The sequence below is a fragment of the Muscardinus avellanarius genome (assembly GCF_963383645.1).
Source record: "Muscardinus avellanarius genome assembly, chromosome: 9".
NCBI lineage: Eukaryota > Metazoa > Chordata > Mammalia > Rodentia > Gliridae > Muscardinus > Muscardinus avellanarius.
The window spans coordinates 66,412,310-66,422,696 of record NC_137795.1 but is presented as its reverse complement, the minus strand read 5'-3'; positions in this window follow the sequence as shown (position 1 = coordinate 66,422,696).

The following is a 10,387-nucleotide window of genomic DNA, read 5'->3' as shown; positions in this document are numbered from 1 at the left end:
GCAGCAGTAGCAGCAGGACAGCATATGTACAATATAGCCCATTTTGAAGAATATAAAAGTAATAATATGTATTTGTTTTATTTTTGTCCCTGACCCTCACACCAGGCCAGGGCAGAATAAAGAGAGATAGAATTGAGAGGATTAAGCTAATCGAGACACTGTGCATTCCGAAGAATTGACCCTTCCCCGCTTTCTTTCCAGACTAAGAAAGTACTGCACAGTAAAATCTTCCAAGAAATTTAGGGGATCTGTGTTCTTTCATGAAGAGTGAAGGAAAGTTGCAAAGCTGTGGGGTTCCTCTGTGCCCAGTCAGATGCAGAAGCAGAGAAGAAATGGCAGTACAGCTTCCTGGGCATGGCAGAGGATTCCTGAGAAAGCATCACAGATGACCTGCACTCAAACTTGGCACATTAGCAAAGAAATTCCCAGGTGTCCAATAGTGGGGAAGGGACTGGCAGAGAGAGAACTGGTATACCTGAAGCCAACTTGCTATCAGGGAATAGAAGACAAGTAGGCATTTGATTAGAAATGAAGACTGCAAGTTAGGTGGTAATCATAGGATTGTTGACCTCTATGATATTCTAGCTTTACCAAACCCTTCTAGGATGTAGACAGATCTCTCAGGGTTGGGAGAGGGCTGTGCAATTGCCTTATAAATCGATTTCTGCTGCCAGTGAGTTGTAGGAACTCAAAATCACATGAGGTTACAGATGAACCTGCATAACATCAAATGCAAAGACTTAAAAAGGAGCTAAAGGTGGAAAGAGTTATACTCAATCAAAATAGACTTTAAAAGGAAAAGTATGGTCATGGCTAGAAGGGCTCATCCAGAAGATAGAGTGATTTTAATATATACAGCATTTCCAATACAGCCTTTATATAAAGAGAGGATTTACAGAACTATAAAGATAAAAATAAACTATCATAATGGTTGGGTTTAACTTGTATGTATTATGTGTTGGCACAATTAGCAAAATTGTTTTAAGATAGAGAACGTGAAACACACAGTTAGCAAACGATCTGAGGGAGTTATAGAAAACCTTGTACAAAGTAATTGGAAACACCCTTTTTCAAGCTAATAAGGAACTGATTCTATACTGAGCCATAAAGCAAGTCTTAATAACAGGATATGTTGTCTGAGTGATACAATGATGTTTAGACTCAATATTTTTATTTATAAATAACTCATGAATTGAGAAAGAAGAAAAATAGAAATTATAAAATGGTTTTAGCTGAATAATAAATTTTTCGACAGATGAAATTATATAGGCTAAAGTTAAAATGTGAAATTTATACTCTTAAATGCATATATTAGAAAAAAAAGAAAAACAGGTATTAAAGAGTTAAGCATTCATTCCTTTGCTGTAGGAAGGAACAGCAAAATATGCCAAAGAAATTTCAGGAAAGAAGAGTAAAGAGAGAAAACTAATGTCATAGAGAACATTGATCCTTACCTCCTTGGACTCATGCAGGTGCATCATCCCCTCCGACACCAAATATGGTTGACCTCTGTAACCATAGGATACTGTAGAAAAGATGATGTTTGACTGCTAAAGCCAGATCACACAAAAACATTGCCATTTTTACAACAGAAACCATGCGTCATGGAAGTTTTTGATTGTTTTAAGATGCTACATTCTGAAACCATTTGTTAATGATAAGGAGAGTAACTAATGAAACAGAAACCAACATGTAATAATGGAGAGATTCAAAAACAACTAAAGACTAATTCTTTAAGAAGATTAATAACAACTACCACACATTTGATATAATCAATAAGAAAAAGAATGGTTCGAAAATCTAGGGTTGGAAATGAGAAATAAAATATCCAGTATTATGGACATTAGGAAGATAAAAAGAGAAGCTGATGAACCACTTTATGTCAACAAGTTGAAAATGTTATGAAATAAATGAGCTTGAAATATATAATTTACTTTATTAACTGGGATAAGGCTAAATTGTTATTACAAAATATTCAGTGCCTTAAAAAAAGTGAATGTTCATTTTTTCTTTCACTTATCAGTTCTTAGGGATTTTTTAGTAGGGAAGCTCCTTTTGATTGGAACTTCCCTACTAAATGGGCCAGAAACTCCTGCAATCAGATAATGCAGGAAAGAGAAATTACATTAAAAAGGGCTATTGAATCAGATGTGGTGGCCCATGCCTATAATCCTAGGACTAGAGAGGTTGAGACAGGGGAGTTATAAGTTCAAGGTCAGCCTTAGAAACTTGGGAAAACCCTCGGCTACTTAGTGAGAGCCTGTTCCTTCTCTTTCTCCTCTTCTTCCTCCTCCTCTTTTTTTTTTTTTTTTTTTTTTTTTGCCAGTCTGGGGATGGAACCCAGGGGTGTTTGACCTCCAAGCTACACCCCCTGTCCTGTTTTTTTTTTTTTTATTTGAAAAAGGGTCTCACTAAGTTGTGGAGGGTCTCACTAAATAGCTGAGGCTGTCCTCGAACCTCAATCTCATTTGGGAGGTCTCAGCCTCCCAAATGCTGGGATTACAAATGTGCACCACCATGCCCAGCTCTCCTCTTCCTTTTGAAACAGGTTTCACTAAGCTGTTGAGAGTCTCACTAAGTTGCTGAGGCTGGTTTTGAATCTGTGATCCTTCTGTCTCAGCCTCCCAAGTACTAAAATTATAGCCATGTGCTACCAATCCCGGTTTAGGAGACCCTGTGTCAAAATAAGAAGAGCTGGGGATGTAGCTCAGAGGTAGAATGCCTCTGGGTTCTGTCCCCAGGACCAAAAACAAAAACACAAAACAACAGCAACAACAACAAAAGCCTATTGAGGGAAGTTTTTAAGGGGACTATAGGGCAGAACTGTTAAAGGAAACTAAAGAGTTCTAGCAATAAAGTGGGCGGGAGGGGGAGAAGTAAGGGAAGATTGGACCAGAAACTCTTTTCATCCCCAGATTTGAAAGAACAAGGGGTGAAAACAGTTACTCAAATGAAAAGAGTATAACTAGAGTCTCTCCCAATAGATGCTATGGCCTTGGCCAACATGAGACAACTCCATAGAGAGACAGTGACAGGAATAAATGTCTTGACTCGCCTTCTAGCCTCCCAGTTAGAATCTAGAGGCAAGGGAGCTTGTACTGACCTCCATAAAGACTCCAGGGCACAGAGCAATGGAGAGCCACTGAGAGAGTGTATCTTGAGCAGCAAATAGCTTTTTTATGTTGCTGTCCCATTCTGTAGGCACTTGTAGTCACCTGCACGGTGGAAGCAGGTCACCATCATGCCTATGGTCCACCAAAGTAGAAGGAGAAAGAGGATAAAGGACAAAGGGAGAAACATCTAGTTTCGTAAGGCCAAGCATTGGAAAGAGTCCACATCATTTCGGTTCCCCTTGCAATGAGAAAACAAAACACATGGCCAGACCCAACTAACTGCGAAGAGAAATGGGCAAGATGAATGAACTAGGGAGACGTGCTCAAGAAGAAAGAGGGAGGAAGTGTCAGAGACCAATTAGTGATCTGTGCCAAGTCCGTAGTCTGGCCACCAAATCTACAGCCATGTCTTTCCCCCACACATTGACTCCCTGACCCCTCACCAAGGGATATGACCCATGGCCCATCTAATTCCTGGGTCCAGATCAAAGTGCTGGGTCTCCCAGCAATGTTCTGACCTCCACATTTGGTCCAGATAGGGTTGTATGTAGAAACCTAGAAAATAAGATCACTGCCCCCCCCCCCACTTATCCACAGGATAATAAACTGAGCATGGTCAGAACAGCTAGAGTAAAAGAAAGGACAAGGGGACACACTGCGATCTTCGGTGCATAGCCATCGATTATTCCTCCACCAAAGAGGGGTCAAGATGGTTCTCCGTCCAGGCAGTGATGTACTTGCCCTGTCCTCCGTGACATGGGCGTGTTGCTTTTTGCAATTTCTTTCTAGTCCATTATGTTTGAAGGCCACATCTAAATTAGCTCTAAAGACTGTAATTTTGATAGCCTGCTTTCTACGGTTATCAGTTTGAGAGTCTAAGGACATTTTCAAGGCCAGGCTTCTAACTGCTTTTGAAATAGAAATACCTTGGAAATTCAATGGGTTTCTGATTTTGTTTTGTTGGTTTTTGTCTTTTTTTCCCTTTAGGTTCATACCATGTGACAGCATGGGTACCCAAAATTCACGTTGGAGCATAGATTTTTGTTTGTTTGCTTTTTGGGGGTATTAGGCATTGAACTAGGGACACTCTATCTCTCAGCTACACTTGCAGCTCTTTTTCTTTTTAAATAGAGATCCTGCTCAGTTTCTGAGAGTCTCACTCAGTTGCTGAGGCTGGCCCTGAGCCTGCCACCCTCCAATCTCGACCTCCCCAAGCACTGGGATTATAGGTGAGAGTAACCACCCCTGGATCAGAGCATAGTTTTAAGGTTAACTACTTTCTGATCCAGTTCTCACTTCCTCTTTAGATTCTATCTCCTTTGACACTGTCCAAATAAATGGGTATGAGGAAGAAACACCTTCAATATAGTATAATCTTCTCTAGTGCTATATACACTGGTTTTCTTGATTGGGAGGTACTAGGAAGGGCTAAGAACTATAACACTCTTATCTCCAGCTGTTAGGAAGCATCCCCTAGTTTCTATACATTTTCTCTAGCTTTCTTGGTGTGTGAGTGCCCCTATTTCTTACCTGAGCACATAATTTTCTAACCATTTTCTGCTAATAGCATCAAATAACAGCTGACTTACATCAACATGCTGGTAAATATTTTCTGTGTAAATTGCTAACCTTCCAAGTGGCCATGAAAAAATGGTTTTGCTCAATATTTTGTGGTGGCATTACAAGGGTTTCCAGTTTTTTAGCTTGTGAGCCATATCTGTTTCCTCAACCTCATAAGGTTTTGTAGAACTCGCTTCTAGGTTTCAAATTTCTTCCTTCTTTTCTTCCTCTCTTCTTTTTTGCTTTCTTCATTTTCTTTCATCCTTCCTTCCTTCCTTCCTTCCTTCCTTCCTTCCTTCTTTCTTTCTTTCTTGGCAAGCACTTTAGCACTTAGTCATATCTCTAGCCCCACATCTATCTATCTCTCTATATACACTTATACACACACACACACACACACACACACACACACACACACACACACACATATGGTGGCACACACTTCTAATCCCAAATTGAGAGGCTGTGACAGAGGATCACAGATTGGAGGCCAGTCTCAGCCACTTAATGTGACCCAATTTCCAAATAAAAAATAAAAAGGGCTGAGGCTATATCTCAGGGTTCAATTCCAGTGCCAAAAATAAAGATAAATAAATAAAAAATAAGATAACAGAGTACCTGCAACCTAAACTTGGTAGTAAATCTTCATCATTGAGGTAATAATGGTAACTATCACCTATAATTGTTAAGAGGATTATAATAGTTAGTATATGTAAGATTTAATGCTTGTTACATGATAGAGTTATATGTGTCTGCTAATTTAAAAAAAAAACATATATTCTTTCACAAAAGAGACCTCGGATGACTATTCCAACTCAGGGTGAAAATTCTGACCCTTGTAATCTTTCAGGTGACCAAGAGCTCTCTATTGAGCTGCATACATTTTGTAGGTCATCTCCATTACCTTCACAATCATAAAAAGCTCACCATCACATTGGGCTCATGGAAACAAAAGAGTGTGAGAGGACACATCAAATATCTTCAGGGCCAATCTGGAAATGGCTAAACTACTTCCACTACATTCTTTGGTAAGAACATGGTCATATGATTGTATCTCATTGGAAGGAAGGGTGAAAAATTTAGTTCAGCTTGGTTGCCTTGTGCCTAGGAAGGAGGGATTTGGTAGACAGCTAGTACCTGCTACACTCTACAACTACAGAAGAGTATTGCAGAGTAGTCTATAACTACACTAGTTGCTGACACTCAATCAAAAAGAATTTGGAAATATTTTTAATTCTATAACTATTAGACATTGAGTTAGTCAGTTCATAATAAAAAAATCATCACCTTAAAAGAAGCTAAAACTAAAGACAACCAAATGTTTATTTATTTTGTGTTACTAACAATTGACACCAGGTACATTCTACCTCTGAGCTACATTCCAAGCCCTATTTAATTGTATTATTTTTAGTTTGAAACAGGTCTCACTAAGTTGCTGAAGCTGGCCTTGAGCCTGTGATCCTTCTGTCTCAGCATCATAAGCTTGTGCCACCATTCCCAGCCAACCAAATGTTTATAAATGCTGACATGGATAAACCAATTGTAGCAATTCCTGCAATGCAATACTGCACAGTATTGCATATCACAAGCAGAGATACCTGCAATAACATGGATGAATTTCACAAATACATGAAACTTTAAAAAAAGTTTAAAAGAATTCATGTAGTATGATTTTCATTGGGGGGAATTCCTAAAGAAGCAAATTAAACAATGTCATTTGGGGATTCATATATGAGTGGCTTAACTAGATGGAACAGGCCGGTGATAATTATCATGAGAATTTGTGTATATTGGAAGGTGGAGATTATTGTCAGAGGAAGATGGAGAGGGAGCCACTGGGATGCTGGGAGTATTATATCTCCTGACCTGGATGGTGGTTTACATTGATGTTTGTTTTATAATTATCCTATAACTATGTGTATGTGTTTTACACATTTCCAAGTATGTATCATATATATCTCACTTTTAACTTTTATGCATATGGAAACACAGAGTCAACTTCAAAAACTAAAGGGCAAGTGTAAGCCTAATAATAAAACAGCTAGCTTTTTATAAGAAAATAAACAATTAGGCCAATGGAACAAAATAAAGATCTTAGAGAATGACATATTTATGTATGGAGAATTATAAGAAGATAACGTTAGCAGTACCAATCTATAGGGACACTGTGTGTTGTTTCATTGATAGCTTTGAGAGTATGGACTCACTTTCTGGAAGAAGCATCTCCTACCTGATATCACCTAAGCAGGTGGACTCCAGATGGGTTAAAGAGCTAAAGAAGAAGGATAACCTTTAGAAGATAATGTAGGAGAGTATTTTTTATGACCCAAGGGTAGGGAAAAACTTCTGCAACAATATTTTAAAAGCATAAACTCTAAGATTAAAGAGTTGATTGAATGATCCTCAAAATTGGGGATTTTTCATTCAGTGACGAACAATGTGGGCCAAGAAGATAGATGGACATCAGTTGGGCTTGGTGGTGCATACATGTAATCACAGAACTTGAAAGGTTGATATGGGAAGATCATGGGTTCAACACCAGCTGTATCAACTTAACGAGACCCTGTTTCAAAACAAAATTTAAAAATGTCAGGAGTGTAGCTTGAGGTAGAATGTTCCTGGGTTCAATCCCCAGTACCGAGGACCAAAAAAATAATAATTGAATATCAGAATGTGAAATATTTGCAATCTTAAACAGGCAAGGTATTAATAAGTAAAATCTGTGAGGAACTTTTGAAGATAAAGTGGGAATGTTAACCCCAAGAAATAGCAGGCAAATGGTGTGAAGAAGCAATTTTCAGGAGAGGAGAAAAAACGAAGTGCATGAATGATGATCAGAATCTTTAATAATCAGAGAAGTGCCAATTAAAATAGCACTTTTTAATTACTTTAGACCTATAAGACTAGCAGAGATTGAAACGCTTGATATCGTCAAGTGTGGAGGGGGTGGTGGGGATGTAGGGGACCTCTTGCATCTTGGAGGGAGTGTAGATGGCTGCAGACCCGACAGGTGAGATCCAGAACTCAAGGAACCATAAGAACTGTGAGCTCTGCAGCCACGGTCTAGCCCAGCAAAACAGATGCTTGAAACACTGCCCTTATTTTTTGCTATTGGTTCCAAGTGTTAGTTTCACTCAAGCACTGCTGACTTAGAGACACAAAACTACATCCTGTACTCTGGCTTCAAGAGAGGGAAGGAAATACAACTTCTACTTACTACTTTTTCAGGGTAGATACATACACTAGAAAGTGGAATTCCACCCTCGAGTTGGGGTTCGGGGACTAGTATTTTATAAAAATTCCATGTATAATTCAAATGTGTTGGCTGCATTTAAAACATTGCCCCAAAGGATTTTGGAGAAGTTGAAGGCGCTGAGTTAGTGCCTCCCCTCACATCCCAGGAGTGAGATCGGGGTCTGCATTCCCTACTATTCACCTGTTTTGTTTTGTTTTCTGTCATAAGACTGTATGAATTTGTCTATAAAAAGAGAATAAATCACTTACTTTTTGCCAAAACATTTTTACAGTACAATGTGGTTGTCAGAAAAGTGATTTATTGGAGATATTAAAGACTGTAATTAGTGCAGCCGAAGGCAAGTCATCCAATTGAGGAAAACCGAGAGGAATGTCCTTAAAGTAGGAACAGATAATTTTTAACACACTAAGTTTCATACTCTCTATATTATTATTGTTGTTGTTGTTATTATTATTATTATTATTATTATTATTATTATTATCATTATTATTTTGTGGTACTGGGGTTCCTGGAAACCCTTCTACCTCCGGGCTACACTCCCAGACCTATTTTATATTTTTTTTATTTGGGAACAGGGTCTCTTAAGCCAGCGCGGCTGGCTTCAAACCTGCTCGATCCTCCTGTCTCCGTCTCCCAAGCGCGGGGATTACAAGTGTGCACCACCTCGCCCGACTCTCTCCATATTCTTCATAGAAGAAAAAGTTTGGTCCATCTGGGTTGACTCTGGGAAATGCTGAAATGAATACTTTTTCACAGAACTGTGTTCTTTAAGTTCCAGGCTTTACATACCAGAGGAGTTCTGTGGTTTCTAGCAGCTAACTGCAAATCACATAAACCACTGGATGTCATTGATTCCATCAAGAAGTGAAAATTGAATGAACTGCAGATGGAGCAGTCTGTGGACTATTGCCAATTTCTGCTAAAGAAAAAATGTTGGCTTCTGCAATGAATCTGAAGATAGTCTGTGGGTGAAATTCAAACTGGAAGAATTTGGAAAATATATTTTCATGAATGGATTCTAGAAAGGCCTATCGGTATACAAAATAATCAAATTGTGTGCTAAAAGTTTCACTCACATATGCATGTGTGTGTGTGCACGCACATATGTGTTGAAAATAAGTCACATATACCATACCATTAATGGTTTTAAGAATACCATACCATTAATGGGTTTAAGAATTATTGTCCTTTCTCTTGCTACACTATTTTCCAGGATTTTTCCTGATGGGCACTCTCAACATAAATGTCCCAAACCATATACTCACTTGCTCAACCTCTGTGGGAGGTTGAATAACTGTTGTCCACATATCCCAGTTCTCATCTTGCGGTGCTTCTCTCCGTATGCTCAGTACACGTCTCTGGGCCGTTAGCTTCAGACCCATGTGGCTTTGTTGAACCAATGAAGTGTTGGCAGAAGTAAGGTCACTTCCAGGTAGGTATTTTAAGTGCCACCATGGCTCAACCCATCTCTTTTCTCTTTACTCTCCAACTGGTTATGTTATTGGTACAGTTTTCCTTGCCAGACTGGACCATGAGCAGTACATACACCATTCTTAGAAGCTTCTTTGGTAGCATACTGCACTAATTCATTTTTTTTGGTGTATAGTATTTCATTGCATGAATACACCACCACTTGTTTACTAATTCTACCTTGGATGGGTATTTACATTGTGTCCAAGTTTATGTACATTATGAACAAATTACAGTGAACTTTCTTATACAATATATTTTAAGGAGAGAAAAATGTAAATGTTTCTGTTGGGTAAATATACAAAGTTGAGCCCCTGCATGGTGGTGCACGCTTGTAATCCCCAGGCTTGGGAGGTGGAGACAGGAGGATCTCAAGGACAAAGCCAGCCACACTGGCTTAAGAGACCCTGTTTCCAAAATTAAAAAAAAAAAAAATTAAAAAAGGTCTGGGAGTGTAGCCCGGAGGTAGAAGGGTTTCCAGGAACCCTAGTACCACCCAATATATATACAGAGTTGAAATGGCTGTGTAGTAGCGTACATGTTTGTGCAGCTTTAGCAGACAATGCTAGGTAGTTTTTCAATATGTTTGTGCCAGCATTCCCACTACTTATGCTGCGGAATGCTAGTTGCTCTCTTTTTGGCAACACTTAATAGTGTCACCTTGCCTTTTTTTTAGGTTTTAACTATTTCAGTAGGTGGAAAGCAACGTCTCATCGTCATTTGTATTTGTGTTTCTTGGATGACTAATGAAACCAAATACCTTGCCATGTCCGTAATCAGTCTGTTGTCTTCTGTGCAGCGAATGCTTAATAGTGGGCCCATTTAAAACTCAGGTTGACATTCTTCTAATTATATGCAGGTAAGAGTTTTTTTAGATATGTGCATTAAAAATATGTTCTTTCACTCTTTGATGAGTCTTTTCACCTTTTAGTTATGTTTTGATAAACAGGAAAGTTTTGCTTCAATGAAATATAATTCATCAATATTT